The sequence below is a fragment of the Vulpes vulpes genome, chromosome 1 (assembly GCF_048418805.1).
Source record: "Vulpes vulpes isolate BD-2025 chromosome 1, VulVul3, whole genome shotgun sequence".
In the NCBI taxonomy this organism is placed as follows: Eukaryota; Metazoa; Chordata; class Mammalia; order Carnivora; family Canidae; genus Vulpes; species Vulpes vulpes.
The window spans coordinates 149625753-149642491 of record NC_132780.1 but is presented as its reverse complement, the minus strand read 5'-3'; positions in this window follow the sequence as shown (position 1 = coordinate 149642491).

Genomic DNA, 16739 nt, shown 5'->3' with positions numbered 1-16739 from the left:
AGGCATCTGAATTGGCAAAGAAGTCAAACTCTCCCTCTTTGCAGATGACATGATACTGTACATAGAAAATCCAAAACACTCCACCCCAATATTGCTAGAACTCATACAGCAATTCGGCAGTGTGGCAGGATACAAAATCAATGCCCAGAAATCAGTGGGCAATTTCTATACACTAACAATGAAACTGAAGAAAGAGAAATTAAGGAGTCAAATTGTACCTCAAACCATAAGATACCTGGGAATAAACCTAACCAAAGAAGCAAAGGATCTGTACTCAGAAATCTATAGAACACCCATGAAAGAAATTGAGGAAGACACAAAGAAATGGAAAAATGTTCCATGCTCATGGATTGGAAGAACAAATATTGTGAAAATATCTATGCTACCCAGGGCAATATACACATTCAATGCAATCCCCATCAAAGTACCATCAACTTATTTTACAGAGCTGAAACAAATAATCCTAAAAATCTGAATCACCAAAGGAAAAACCAAACTGGTGGCATCACAATTCTGGACTTCAAGCTCTATTACAAAGCTGTAATCATCAAGACAGTGTAGTACTGGCACAAAAACAGACACACAGATCAGTGGAACAGAATAGAGAACCCAGAAATGGACTCTCAACTCTGGTCAACTAATCTTCAAAAAAGCAGGAAAGAATATCCAATGGAAAAAAAGAGTCTCTTCAATAAATGGTGTCAGGAAAATTGGACAGTCACATGCAGAAGAATGTAACTGGACCGTTTCTTCACACCATACACAAAAACAAACTCAAATGGATGAAAGACCTAAATATGAGACAGGAATCCATCAAAATTAATGCTCAATGGGGAATCTGCTTGGGATAGTCTCCCTCTCACTCTGCCCCTTCCCCTGCTCATTCTCTCCATTCCTCCCTCTCTCTCTTCCAAATAAATAAATCTTTTTAAAAAATAAGCAAGTTTCCAAAAGTGGGAAATAAAATAACCTTGCTTTCTTGGGAAACTCCAACTGATCATAAGGTATCATCCTTTTTACATATTATTGGATTTGATTTACTAAAATTTTGTTTAGAATTTTTGCATTTATATTTATGAAGGACATTGATCTATAGTCTTCTTGTGTTGTCTTTATCAAGATCTGACGGTCTTGAACAGTGAATTGGGAAATATTCCCTTCTCTTCAATTTTCCAGAAGAGTTTATGTATCACTAGAATTATATCTTCATTAAATGTTTGATACAATTCACAAGTGAAGCTGTTTGTACTCAGAGCTTTTTTTCCCCACAGCTTGGACATACAATTGACAAACCTTGTATAAATATATATTTTTTAACCCCAAATATGGGAAATTCTGCAAAACAAATAATGAGTTTTCTTTTTTAAAAAAAAGTTACAAAGAAAAAAGAGTGCAGAGGCACCTCTAGATTATTTTTTTTTAAGATTTTATTTATTTATTCATAGAGACAGAGAGAGAGAGGCAGAGACACAGGCAGAGGGAGAAGCAGGCTCCACGCAGAGAGCCCGACGCGGGACTGGATCTGGGGTCTCCAGGACCACGCCCTGGGCTGCAGGCGGCGCTAAACCGCTGCGCCACCAGGGCTACCCCACCTCTAGATTAAGATAAATATAAGAGTTACATTAACCAAATGTAATGCGTAGACATTGCATGGATCCTAGTTAAAAGAAACCTACTTCAAAAAGTTGCTTATAAGACAATTGGGAAAATGTGAAAACTGACTGGATATTTGTTACACTGGAAATTTTATTTATTATTTTAGCTATAATAAAGATATTGTGCTTTATATGTAATTTTAAATATATATATATATATATATATCTAAGTAATCAAAGATGATATACTTTTGGTAATTTTCTACAGAACAAGTAAATAGTGATGAGGAGCAGAAGAGGTTATGGAAGAAGTAATATTGACCATTTGTTGATAATTGCTGAATCTGGGTAATACATATGTGAAGGAAGGGCATCATTATACTAATCTATATTTATCTTGATAAAGTTCTATCTTTAATTTTTCCATAATAAAGTTTTTTTTTAATTCTAATAGTCAAACTTTACAACAGGGACTCTTATTCAGTTGGTCTGGGATGAGGCACTAGGATGTTTTTAAAGCTCCAGATAATTCTATAGTATAGCTATCATTGAGAACTAACATTATAGGCTGAGTTTTTTAAGGACAAGAGCTGTGTCATTGTCCTTTTTATATTCCAAGCAGTACTGGGCACATAGCACAGTGTCAGTATAGTTGAATGTTTAATGAAATTATAAGAACAGCACTCTGTATTTTTATCTGACATGGGGAAAATGAGGAAAACATCGAAGAAGCATTGCAATCTCAAATGAAGACCACATAAAATAAACTAAGAACCTACAACCTGCCTGATGGCCCTCTGTACCAACTTCACCACACCCTCCTTCTGCCACCCCAATCTCCTCTTCCAACCAGAGGGAAAATTATCTTCATTTTGGGTCCACTCCATTTATCATCCACACAGTCTAGATAAATTATAATAGACAAAAAAAATTATAATAGACAAGTCTGCCAGGGACAAAAAAAATTAGAAACAGGCTTGTTATGTGAAAAGTTTTTAAAATTATTAACCCACACTCCTTCTAGGATCAAAGGTACCAAGGTCATCAATAAAAATTCACTTTTTTATATAAATTATATTTATTTATTTGAGAGAGAGAGAGTGAGTGGGAGGAAGAGGGAGAATCTAAGGCAGACTCCCCACTGGGCACAGAGCCCAACACTGGGCTCAATCTCATGACTGCAAGATCATGACCTGAGTTGAAACCAAGAGTCAGACACTTAACTGACTGAGCCACCCAGGCACCCTGAAAATTTACTCTTAACTAGCCAACAGATCTGCCATTTCTGTAGGATTCAGCTGGAGAGCAAGGATCATGCTGCCAGGTTTAAATCTCATAGAAGTGCTTAGAGTTACATTAACTCATCAGTATCTCCTTCACTTTGTACCTATCCACTGAGGGCTATACCTGCCTGCCACTAGGCACCAGAGGAGGACAGCTGGATACAGGCAACTGATGATCTCTCACCAGGACATCTGGAGCTGATCCCTTCCTTTTCAGATATTTATTTATATCTAGTTGCTTTCTGAACATCCCATAAACACCTCAGACTCACCCAAAAGTGATTTCATCATTTTTTCTACCAGACCTTCTCTTCCTCTCATATGCTTTAGTGCTAATGATGGTACCACCATACACTTAATCTAGAAACCCATGTTAACTTTACTATCCCTCTTCCTCAAACTGGATGTTTTGGGAAATGTTGGGTCCTGCCAGTGACATGGCATATATATTTCCCAGCTGCACACCTATCTTCATGTCATAGTTTAGGTTTTCTACTACAGCAAATGTCTTCAAATCCACCTGCCCACTTTAGCAGAACAATCTACCTAAAATGATAATATGTCCATGTTATTCCCAGGTGTGGAATTATCAAAAGATCTCCTACATTTTCCAGATTAACTCTAAACTCCTTAACTGGGTACACAAGGCCCTCTATGACCTGGCCTTCGTATACTTATAGTCTCATCTCTCACCATCCGCATTGGACAGTTTATTTACTAGCAATATAAAAATATTTGTAGGTCCATACCTCCTGTTTCTTGCTCCTGTGCTTTTGCTAGGATTATTCCTCAGCATGGAATATCCCTACTCTCTAACCTCATATCCTCTCATAAATCTTCACAACCTTACCCATACCTTTCTCCTCTAAGTTACAACCAAGTCTTCACTAATCTGAACACACATATATATGCATACACACACACCACCCAAGCTAGGTCTGTGCCCTTCTCAATGCTGCTATAATACCCTGGGTATTTTCCTATCACTACAACTATAAAATGATTCTCTACTCATTTGTTCATATATCTACTTTGTGTGAATAATTGTGGCCCTTTGAGACCCACAGAATTGTCTTAGTGCTCTTTTTTTTTTTTTTTGAGAATCTGTATTTGTTTGTTTGTTTGTTTGTTTGTTTTTAATATTTTTTTATTGGAGTTCAACCTCCCTGGCCTACTTCTTAGCACACAATAAGAACCAAATATCTTTGTTTTGAGCAAATGAGCAAAGGTGGAGTGGACTAGGTCAAATCAGGCATGCCAACAAGAAAAGTATTGCAACTAGATTAATGAAATCTTGAATTAAGGCAAAATAAACAAAGGGGACAAGGGGAAAAGACTGAGGGGTTTTAGAGATCATCATTGGCATTTTAGCAGCAGAGCAGAGGAAGAGATCATGGATGACTTGGTAACATCTTCCTTTGGTGATGGAAAGGAGATGAAAATGCAGGGAGAGGTATACTTTTGTGAGGGGAGAAGTAAAAAAAATGAGTTCTGTAAAATAGTGAGTTCTGGTAAAATGTTGAGTCTGAGGTATTAGAGACAATAAAGTGGTTGGAGAGATGGGCGTTACTGACACCGAGTGGTGTTGAAACCATGGCATGACTTAGTTCAGCCAGAAAAAGTGTAAAGACTGAGCATAAAAGACTCTTGTCTCTAATCTTCATTTTAAAGCTTCTCTTCTCCCCCTAATGTTCTCCTTGACACTCGGTTTCACCTGATTTCTTCATACGGAAATTGATGTGTCCTGGAGGAAAGAAGAATCCACAGTATGATCTACCATCTAGATTCCCCAAGAATAGTTTGACAAAAGGATGCCTGCTGAGGCCAAATGTATCACGGACAAGATCAGATGCCAGAAATCTGTGTTCACAGAGGAAGTCAGTTCTTTAAAGATGTTATCTTGGAAGGCTACCATTAAAGAATTAAGTATTACAAGATTTAAAAAATAGATGTAGTCACTTTCACATAGGTTGTGCTAGAAACTACAGTATGTTTAAGTTCAAACAAAATAGTTTCTGGCCCCAACCTAATGAAGATAAAATAACAATTTAAGAGACAGGTTTTAAACTTTAAAGAAATAAAGCAGGGAGGGAATTGCATTTATTAGATCTTGTTTTACCTTTTATTTCTTCACTTGGCAAGATTTACTGAGAATCAGTCGTTTGTCAGGCACTTACTAGAGCCCAGAAACATGATCATAAATAAAATACACATGGTTATTTCCCTTACAAAGCTTGCAGTCTAGTGTGGGGGAAAGCAAAATGGCTTGGGGAATGAAAATGGTGTAATATGAATGACAATAGAAGTCAGAGAGAAGGATGAAGAGTGGGTTAGTGAGTGAATTATTTAAAATATAAACAGAAATAGGAAAGGCACAGCCATATTGAACATAGATGTAAAAAATCCTCATAAAATATTGGCAAACCACATTCAATACATTAAAAGGATCATTCACCAGGATCAAGTGAGATTTATTCCAGGGATACAAGATTGGTTCAATATTCACAAAATCAATGTGATACACCACATTAACAAAACAAATGATATAAATCATATATTTTATTAGCTGTAGAAAAAGCATTTGACAATATTCAACATCGATTTATGGTAAAAACTCTCAACTCTCAAAGTGGGTTTAGAGGGAATCTACAATAATATAATAAAGGCCATATATGAAAACTACACAGCTAACATCATACTCAATAGAGAAAAACTAAGAGCTCTTCCTCTAGGAAAAACAATGTCCACTCCCATCCTTTTTATTCAACATAGTAGTGGAAATTCTGCTGCAGCAATAAGAGAAGAAAAATAAATAGAAGGAAACCAAATTGCTAAGAAAAGAGTTAAACTTCACTATATGCAGATGACATGATACTATACATAGAAACCCTGACACCAAAAAACCATTAAAAGTAAAGTTGTAGGATATGTAACCGATATACAGAAATCTATTGTGTTTTATAAACTAATAACAAAGTAGCAGAAAGAAAAGTTAAGAAAACAATTTCATTTACAATTGCCTCAAAAACAATAAAATACTTAGGAATAAACTTTACCATGCAAGTGAAAGACCTATACTCTGAAAACTATAAGATGTTGATGAAAGAAATCAAAGGCAAAACAAATAAATGGCAAAACACACTATGGCTTATAGGTTTGAAGAATTAATATTGATAGTTAAAATGTTCATACCACTCAAAGCAATCTACAGATTCAATGCAATCTCTATCAAAATACCAACAGCATTTTTCACAGAATTAGAACAAATAATACTAAAATTTGTATGGAACCACAAAAGCCCCAAATAGTTAAAACAATCTTGAGAAAGAACAAAGCTGGAAGTATCACAATCCCAGATTTCAAGATACATTACAAAGCTATAGTAATCAAAACAATATGGTAAAAGTACAAAAGTAGACACGCAGATCAATAGGACAGAATAGAGAGCTCAGAAATAAGCCCATACTTAATATGGTCAATTAATCTACAACAAAGGAGGCAAGAATATACAATAGGTAAAAGACAATCTGCAATAAATGGTGCTGGGAAAGCTGGACAGCTACATGCAAAAAAATGAAACTGGACCATTTTCTTACACCATCCACAAAAATAAACTCCAACTGGATTAAAGACCTAAATGTGAGACCTGAAACTATAAAAGTCCTAGAATAAAACATAGGCAGTAATCTCTTTAACATCAGCCTTATTGTCTGCTGAGACAAAGGAAACAAAATTAGAATAAACTGTTGGATAACATCAAAATGAAAAGCTTTTGAACAGTGAAGGAAACCATCAACAAAACAAAAACGCAGACTACTGAATGGGAGAAGATACTTGCAAATAGTATGTCCAATAAGGGGTTAATATCCAAGATATATAAAGAGTTTATACAATCCAACACCAAAAAAAAAAAAAAAGAAGAAGAAGAATCTGATTAAATAATAGGCAGAGGACTTAAAAAGACATTTTTCCAAAGAGGACATGTAGATGGCCAACAGACACATGAAAAGAGGTGCAACATCACTTAGCATCAGGGAAATGTGAATTATAACCATAATGAGACATCACCTCACACCTGTCAGAATGACTAAAATCAAAAAGACAAATAATAAGTGATGGTGAGGTTGTGGAGAATAAGGAACCCTTGTGCACTGTTGATGGGAATGCAAACTGGTGCAGCCACTGTGGAAAATAGTATGAAGTTTCCTCAAAATTTAAAAATAAAAATACAATATGATCCAGCAATGCCACTACTGGATATTACACCCCCTCCAAAAAAAATCCCACTTACTCAAAAAAATATATGCACTCCTTTGTTTATTGTAGCATTATTTACAATAACTAAGACATAGAAGCAACCCCAGTATCAATCAATAGATGGATGCTTAAAAAGAAGTAATGTACACACCTACACACACATATATATATTAGTCATAAAAAAGAATGAGATATTGCCATGTGCAACAAAATGGATGGATGTCAAGAGTATTATTCTAAGTGAAATATGTCAGAGAAAGACAAAAACCATATGTTTTTATTTGTATGTAGAATCTAAAAACCAAAAAAATAAAAAATAAAAAATAAAAAAATAAAAAGAATCTAAAAACCAAAACTAATGAACAGAAACGGATCCATAGATAAAGAGAAAAAACTGATTGCTCCTGGGGAGGGGGGGGATGGTAGTGGGGGAGATAGGCAAAATGGGTGAAAGGGCATGGCTAGTACAGGCTTCCAGTTATCTAATGAATAATTCACAGGATGAAAGTATAGGGAATGTCACCAATGGTATTATAATAGCATTATTTGGTGACAGATAGTAGCTACACTTGTGGTGAGTAGAGCATAATAGTTATCGAATATTATATTGTATACCTGAAACTAATATAACATTGTATGTCAACTATACTTCCACTAAAAATTTTCCTTAAAGCATAAAAAAATTATAAGCTGCTGCTCATTAAAAGATGCCATTAAGGGGCACCTCAGTGACATAGAGAAGAAACCAACTGTTGTTTTCAGCTCAGGTTGTGATCTCAAGGTCATGAGATCAAGCCCTGCATTGGGCTCTGTGCTCAGCGCAGAGTCTGCTTAAGACTCTCTCTTCCTCTCCCTCTGCCCCACTGACTTCTCTCTCTTTCTCAAATAAATAAATCTTAAAAACAATTTTAAAAAGTGCCATTAAGAAAATTAATAGACAAGTCAAAAACTAGGAGAAAATATTCACAATAAATAAAACTGACAGAGGACTTTTAACTAGAATATATAAAGCAGCCCATAATGCATTAATAAGAAGATAAAAAACCCTTTTTAAAAAAAATATTTTATTTATTTATTTGAGAGACAGAGATAGCATGAGCAAGGGGGAAGGGCAGGGAGAGAGAGGGAGCCAAATGATGCCTGGGCTAAATCCCAGGACCCTGAGATCATGACCTGAGCTGAAGACAGATGCTTAACCAACTAGGCCACCCAAGCACACCAATAACCCAATTTTTTAAATGGGTACAAGATTCAAACAGACACTTCACAAAAGGTATAAAACACATAGAGGTACTCAAGAAGAGTAGTTGTCAAAGAAGTGCAAATTAACTTTAATAAGATATCATTGCAAATTCACTAAATGATTAAAATTTTGAAGAATAAAAACATGAATATTGGCAAGGATATGGAGCAAACAGAATTTTTTTTCTCAAATAGAATTTTTTATCATTGCTTATGGGAATGTAAAATGGTACAACCACTTTGGAAAACTGGAAGTTTCTTAAATAGTTAAACATACATCTAATCCTATGACCCAGCAATGCTAATGCTTGTGTTTATCCAAAGTAAATAAGATATATGTCCACAAATAGCCTTATATGAGAATGTTCCTAGCAGCTTTATTCATAATAGCCAAAAACTGGAAACAGCCCAGATATCCATCAAAAGAATAAGCAAACTGTGGTATATTCATACAATGGAATACTATTCAATAATCAAAGTCAACAGACTACTAACTACATGAATGAATCTCAAAAATATTATACCAAGTTTAAGAAGTCAGACATAAAAGAATACAAAATGTATAATTCCAGGTACATGAAAGTTTATAGCTGAAAAAAATCAATTTACATGTCAGAATAGTGGTTACCTCTTTAAGTGGTGGGTGTTGACTGGGAAAGGGTAAAGTGACCTTTCTGGTTATGAAAATATATTTATACTTTGGTTATCTTGATAGAGGTGTGACTTCTATGGGTGTAAGCATTTGTTAAAACTGGTTTAACTGTATGCTTAAGATTGTGCATTTTGCTGTCTCTAAATTCTATCTCAATCAAAAAATAACTCATTTCCTGCAAACAACTGTATTGTGCATTCTCTAGTGCTTTAACACTTTCCCTTTCAATAAAGAGTGCGTAAAGATTTGAAGTTTGTTCCCATAAGTGCCCACCTTTATCTTTTCTGCCTCTTGGACCGCGGTAAAAGGAGTTATCAGGAACATCATGTAGGAAAATAAGGGTCACTATGTCACTAGCTATAAACCAGAGCAGGCTATATCAAGTAACATAAATTGAATTACCAATTTCAAATAGAAAGAGGCATAAAATAAAATGGAACATAGTACATTTACAAAATATACATAATAAAAGCTAATGAACTAATATTTACTTTTTTCTAAGATTTTATTTATTTGAGAGAGAGATAGAATAGATGTGGGGTGAAGGGCAGAGGGAGAAGCAGACTCCCCAGAGTGGGGAGCCTGCTGTAGGACTCTATCCCAAGACCCTGAGATCATGACCTGAGCCAAAGGCAGATGCTTAACCCAACTGAGCCACCCAGCAGCCCCTTAACTACTTCCTATTGATCAAGCTAGATATTTGAAAGCAAAGGTCACTTTCCTTTAGTCTTAAGGAAGCAATGTCTTAAATAACAAGTCCATCTGCACCACAATTTCTGTGTTTCATCAGGAACTAGTTATTATGCTCAAGATATTTAAACTAAAATACAGATCACAATATTAATTATTATTTATTTTAGGTGACCAGAGATACATAAAGTAAACAGTTTCTTTGGATTCTAGCAGGACACAGTATGGACAGTAAACCTAGTTTTTGTTGATTTGAGTTTAGCAGTGTTTTTGTGGGCAGTGTAATTGAAGTTGTCCCATGTTTCCTGATGATGTTCCTCTCCTGGTCTCAGAACTTTCTATCGTGATGAGAGTGGATATTTTTCCACATGTTCTTTCTTTTCTTGACCTTTTGACAAAAATTCTCTCCTTGACCCACACTCAAGCCAGCTCTCTCTGAGCCATCTTCCTTACTAGGCCCCAACATGGCCTAATAAAGACTTGAACAGGGACGCCTGGTGGCTCAGTGGTTGAGCATCTGCCTTTGGCTCAGGTAGTGATCCCGGGGTCCTGGGATTGAGTCCCCCATTGGGCTCCCTGCAGGGAGTCTGCTTCTCCCTCTGCTTATGTCTCTGCCTCTCACAGTGTCTCTCATGAATAAATAAATAAAATATTTTTTTAAAAAAATACTTGAACAAACATTAACAGTTTCTAATGGCTCAAAGCCAAATCCCTAGAATGACCCTAGACCTTCTTAAAGTGTCCACCTGTGAAAACTCAAGGCTGCCAAAAGAATGTATTGTTTGTTCCAGCCAACACCTGAAGATAGAACAGGCTCCTGTCCCCCAATGTCTATGGGAGGCTAGGAGCTTGGCTTCAGAAAGTGCCAGTTAGCAAACCCAGATGGCTCTCTCACATGGACACTCACCACACCCCCTCTGGCTTTTTCTAAGTTTTCACTTCTCTAACTCTACAGAGCCCTCACTCATCCTCCTCCCTATTCCTCCATTCTTTTTTTAAAATGCCCAACCAGGGGGCAGCCCCAGTGGCCCAGCGGTTTAGTGCCACCTTCGGCCGGGACATGATCCTGGAGACCCGGGATCAAGTCCTACATCGGGCTCCCTGCATGGAGCCTGCTTCTCCCTCTCCCTGCCTGCGTCTCTGCCTCTCTCTCTCTTTGTGTGTCTGTCATGAATAAATAAATTAAAAATCTTAAAAAAAAAAAAAGCCCAACCAGCTCTGGACAAATCAGAGTTGAGTTCAGTTTTCACTGGACTCTTACCCCTGTTGCAGTAGTCTATTACTATTTAAAATCGCCCCTATCACTTTAACTGATGTCTGTCTTTGATATCACTCAGCTGTCACCCAAAAGAGGTTGAATAGAGACTACAGGGAGCTCTTGGTCACAGTCAAATAACAGGGACAGGGCACACATACAATAAATATAAACACAGCTTCTGTAGTATACTGACAAAAAAAAAAAAAGAGGTGGGCCAGAGATCTTGTAGTAGAATGAAAGAAATGAAAGAATTGGGGACACCTGGATGGCTCAGTAGTTGAGCTTTTGCCTTTGGCTCAGGGCATAATCCCGGGGTCCTGGGACTGAATCCCGCATCAGGCTCCCCACAGGGAACCTCCTTCTCCCTCTGCCTATGTCTCTGCCTCTTTCTCTGTGTCTCTCATGAATAAATAAATAAAATCTTAAAAAAAAAAAAAAAAAAGAATGGTAGAATTGGATCAAGAAAGCTCTTTGGAAAGGATGAATTTTGAGTAAGCAATGAGAGGATAGGCATAGTTGACATAGTTTTAAAAAAAAAGCAGGGACACCTGAGTGGCACAGTCAGTTAAACCACCAACTTTTGGTTTTGGCTCAGGCCCTGATCTCAGTGCAGAGTCTTCTTAAGACTCTGTCTCCCTCTGCACCTTCCCCCACCTCAAATAAATAAATAAATATTTTAGAAAGAAATAAAATGTAAAAGGAGCAAAAGGTTACATCTAGCCCAATGCAGTCCTGCAGAGATGGAAACCAGTGGTGTACAGATATTGTTTGAGCAACAGACAAGTTTAGCAAAGGTGGAGGGATGACTGTCATAAAGGAACTAAGGATTATTGTGAGTTAATCCTGGCTGTTAGAAAGTCTGTAACCCAGGGTAACATCTGCTTCTGGTTTAGTCACAGAGCATCCCACAAAAGCCACCATCCTGAGCTGCAAAGGGCTCTTTCCCAACATGGCCAAGAACAGGATTTACCCAATGCAAAGGACAGTGTGCACACCAGGAAAGGCTTTCTGGCCTCAGGCAGACAGTCTTGGGAGCATATTCTGAGAAGAAATCAGGGATGCAGGGAAGAGGAAAGAAAATCTGAATCCAAAAATCCCTGGGCATTTCAACCTGCAGCTTTTGTGCTTCTTCTCAGAACACAGAGAACCAGAGTTACTTGAAAATTTCACTTTGTTTCCTTTTACTTTTCAAGGTTTCTTGTTATGGTTTTGTTGTGTTGTTTTGTTTTGCTCCTCCCCTAGTTTCAGGCCACAATCTGAAAACCTAGAGACTCTCCTGACCTCATAGCACGCCCATGTTTATGTCACCTATAAATAAGCGCTCCAGAGGCGCCTGGTGGCTCAGCTGGTTAAGCCGCTGTCTTCAGCTCAGGTCATGATCTCAGGGTCGGGGGATGGAGCTGGGGAGCCGGGGAATCTGCTTCTCCTTCTTCCTCTGCCTGCTGCTCCCCCTGCTTGTGCTCTCTCTGTCCAATAAATCTTTAAAACAACAACAAAAAAAAACACTCCGAGGGCTTTCAGAAGTCCCCAAGCAGTTCCGATCAATTTATTTCTGAAGTATCTCTAAAACCATCTCTGCTCCCTTTCCAGCTATTCCCTTACTCAGATCCCCATTACACTGTAACCATCAACTACAAGCTTCTTCACTGTCACACAGTTTCTAGCTCTCCTCTCCACCTCAATCCCAGTGTGTCGTCGATCCTATTAATCATTGAAGACAGATCCCATTTTGTCACATCTCTGAGAAACCCTCAGTGTCTCCCCCCACCCCTTATGTAACTGATAACCAAACCCACAACACAGAGGCATCTGGCCCAAGAGTATTTCCTGTCTCACAGCCCATCACTCCCTCCCTCTCAGGCCAGCCCTCATCACCTATATCCCTCTTCTCCTGTCTTCTAAGTGTTAGAGAGTTGCCGTCTTTCAGTTATGCCAAGCATTTTCACTTCAATGTGCCTTTGCTCGCATAGTGCACTCTGCCTCTAATGCCTTCCTCCCCACCTCTGGGCACTGTACACAGCCTCCAACGCCAGCTCAAGTTCTCCCTCCACGAAACTGTCTCAGCTTTTCCAGGCAAAAGGAATTCTTCAGTGGGCTCCCAAAATGTATCTCTCTATGCAATTCTTTTTTTTTTTCTTTTTTATTTTTTATTCATGAGAGACACAGAAAGAGAGAGAGAAAGGCAGGCAGAGACACAGGCAGAGGGAGAAGCAGGCTCCATGCAGGGATCCTGACGTGGGACTGGATCCGGGGGTCTCCAGGATCAGGCCCTGGGCCAAAGGTCATGCTAAACCACTGAGCCACCTGGGCTGCCCCTCGCTATTGCAATTCTTAATGCTTCCCCCTTTATTTAGCACTAGAAACATGTCATTTGTTTAAATAGTCTCTTGCCAGATTATAAAATCCTGGAAGGTTAGAAAGGGAGTTACACATACCATGTGACACATGACGATCTATTGCCACAAAATGTTTACCATTTGCTCATAGGTCTCAATCTTTCCATTCAGATTGTAAATTTCCCAAAGAAATCATTTTGTTCCTGCTTTCACTTCAACCCTTACTTATGTGATGAACCTAGGTTTTCCTTTTATCTGGGAAAGGTAGATTAGGTCTAACATTTGGTAATTCTAAGAGCAAACAGTAGGAACCCAAGGAATACATCTTACTAACTTCATAAGGGCTGCTTAGGCAATATTTATACTTAGGACCTGAACAGTAATTACTCTTTTTAAGCAGAAAAGAGAAATAAGAGCAATGACGATCCTCCTGCCGTATGCTTGTGTTTATTGACAACCTACCAAGTGCCCAACACTGATCTAGGCGCAGGTAGTTTAGCAGAAAAGAAAACCACACAAAGTCCCTGCCATCTATGCCATCTCCAGTCCAGGTGGGGAAACAGACAATGAACAAGGACATATATGGCATGGCCAGGTGGCCGCCACGCTAGGAACCAAAAACACCTACCCACTACACATTAACAACAATATAAAGCTGGGTGAGGAGCCAGAGAGTGATTAAGGGCAATGATATTTGCAAATGGCAATCATGTAGGTAGCTCCCTCTAAGGGGATGCTAATCTGTGCGGGGGGGGGGGGGGGGATGCTGCCAGGAGGTCCCCAAGCCCATCCTCACCCCAGTCTGAGGAACAAGTCACTGCAGGGTGGTTACAGCCCAGAGCTTTGCCAATAAATGGCACACGTGACTGTTTACATGATAAAGGAAAAGACCTTAAGAGATTACTGAAGAATCAGATGGATGGGTAAACAAATTACAGTATAGCCGTAAAGCAGAATGTTACAGAATATTTTAGAGATTTCTTTAAATCTGGAAAAACAGACTCAGTAAAATGTGGCAAAAAAAAAACTACACAAATGTACGTTCTCCTCCAAAATATAATTTTGTATGTATGTATGTCCACAGAAAGTACACTAGAAGGAACATCACAAAATATTAATAGCGGTTGTCTCTAGTTGATAGAATCGCAGGTTCTATTTTTCTCCATTTTTTCATATTTTAAAAATATGTTTAGGTTTCTACCTCAAACATGTCTCACTTACATATATTTTATAATATATTCCATTTTTTCATAATTTTTTATATTTTAGGTTTCTACCTCAAACATGTCTCACTTATATATTTCTTACCTTATTGTGGTAAGAATACAGGAGATCTACCTTCTTGAATTTTTAAGTGTATGATATAATATTGTTAACTATAGATACAATGTTTCATTTCCCATTTAATTTTCATTTTAAAAATAGTATGTGTGGGGATGCCTGGGTGGCTCAGTGGTTGAGCGTCTGTCTTCAGCTCAGGGTGTGATCCCAGGGTCCTGGATCGAGTCCCTCATCGTGCTCCCCACAGGGAGTCTGCTTCTCCCTGTCCCCCTCTCTCTCTGTGTCTCTCATAAATAAATTTTAAAAATCTTTTTAAAAAATTGTACATGTGTATTAAAAATAATTCAAGTAGAACAGATATGCATAAGGTAAAAAGTAAAAATCTCTGCTGTCCTAACCCACCCCCTGCAACTTCTCTCCTTAGAGTTTTCACACCCACTATCTGTTTTTCTGTGCTCTTAGGGAACTTTTACATGCAGGCAGAGGTATATATGGTATTATTCTCCAAATCCCTGGAATCATGATGTATATACCATAATGTAATCTATTCTTTTTCATTTATTTAAACACACACACACACACAAAAACACTTAAGTACATCCCTGTGTCAAAACATAAAAAGATACCTTGCCTCATTCTTTTTCAGCAACCTGGTATAATTCTCTTGTTTGTTCTCTTGTTCTATCATTTATCTCAGTGGATTGTTTCCAACTTTTTGCCATTGCAAGGAGGGTTGCAAACAGCTGCCTGCAGTTAACAGGATTTCCTGGGCCAGTGACTGATTGAAGTTCAAGGCATCTGAAAAGACCAGCTCAGCACCTGCATGCTGCTCTGACTTCACTAAGGCTGAAAACCCTTGTACTGATGATGTCTTCGCACATCTGGCTTTGCCAATGATTTCTAGGGTAACACGATTTCTCCGAGCCCTTCTGCGCTAGAGCCATTTCTTTTTTTTTAAATAATAAATTTATTTTTTATTGATGTTCAATTTGCCAACATACAGAATAACACCCAGTGCTCATCCCGTCAAGTGCCCCCCTCAGTGCCATCACCCATTCACCCCCACCCCCCGCCCTCCTCCCCTTCCACCACCCCTAGTTCGTTTCCCAGAGTTAGGAGTCTTTATGTTCTGTCTCCCTTTCTGATATTTCCTACCCATTTCTTCTCCCTTCCCTTCTATTCCCTTTCACTATTATTTATATTCCCCAAATGAATGAGACCATATAATGTTTGTCCTTCTCTGATTGACTTATTTCACTCAGCATAATACCCTCCAGTTCCATCCACGTCGAAGCAAATGGTGGGTATTTGTCGTTTCTAATGGCTGAGTAATATTCCATTGTATACACAGACCACATCTTCTTTATCCATTCATCTTTCGATGGACACTGAGGCTCCTTCCACAGTTTGGCTATTGTGGACATTGCTAGAGCCATTTCTGAGATTGGCCAGAGTGTCTGCTGTTGTCATGAGCAACGTGTACACATTTGTGCCATGTCCTCTTCCAGTTTGCACTGGGTACAATATTAGAGAACATCGATATTTTCTGTGTTATAACATCTTTCTCTGTCAGGATGTGAAGCACTTTTGAGCCAATGCTACTCAGAAAAACAAAATCTATTAAAACGAGACATTTCGAAGACATCAGCTTTTTTGTCTAAATTAACTATGGAGGTACGTAATGCTTACAATTGGAAATTGAATGGACATGGGGGATGGATTTGGCAATGGCGGTAGCTGACATTTTAGCCAGTTTCAGCTAAGCCAGATGATCCTCAAGGGAGTAACGTAAAAAGGGAGTCTCTTCTGAATTTTCAGATACCTAGCTGTAAAGACCTGCCTTGCTTAGAAAATTCCAGGCATCAATTAAGCTCAGAAATAGTAATTCCCTGTTTCCAGCTGAACCTGATTGAGAACCAATCACAGTAGCCACTTACCTATGGTTTCTAGAAACACACACAACTGACATTCTAGGTCTGGGCTCAACTGAAGTGGCCATGAGCAAAGTTTCAAAAAAGAAAACATACAGAGGAGGTGATAGGTGATTCCCTTAATTTCATACTCCCTGAATGTGCAAGTCTCCACCCACAGCTATAGCCAATCATCAACCATGAAACTGTTGGGTTTATATAAATAGGACTGCAG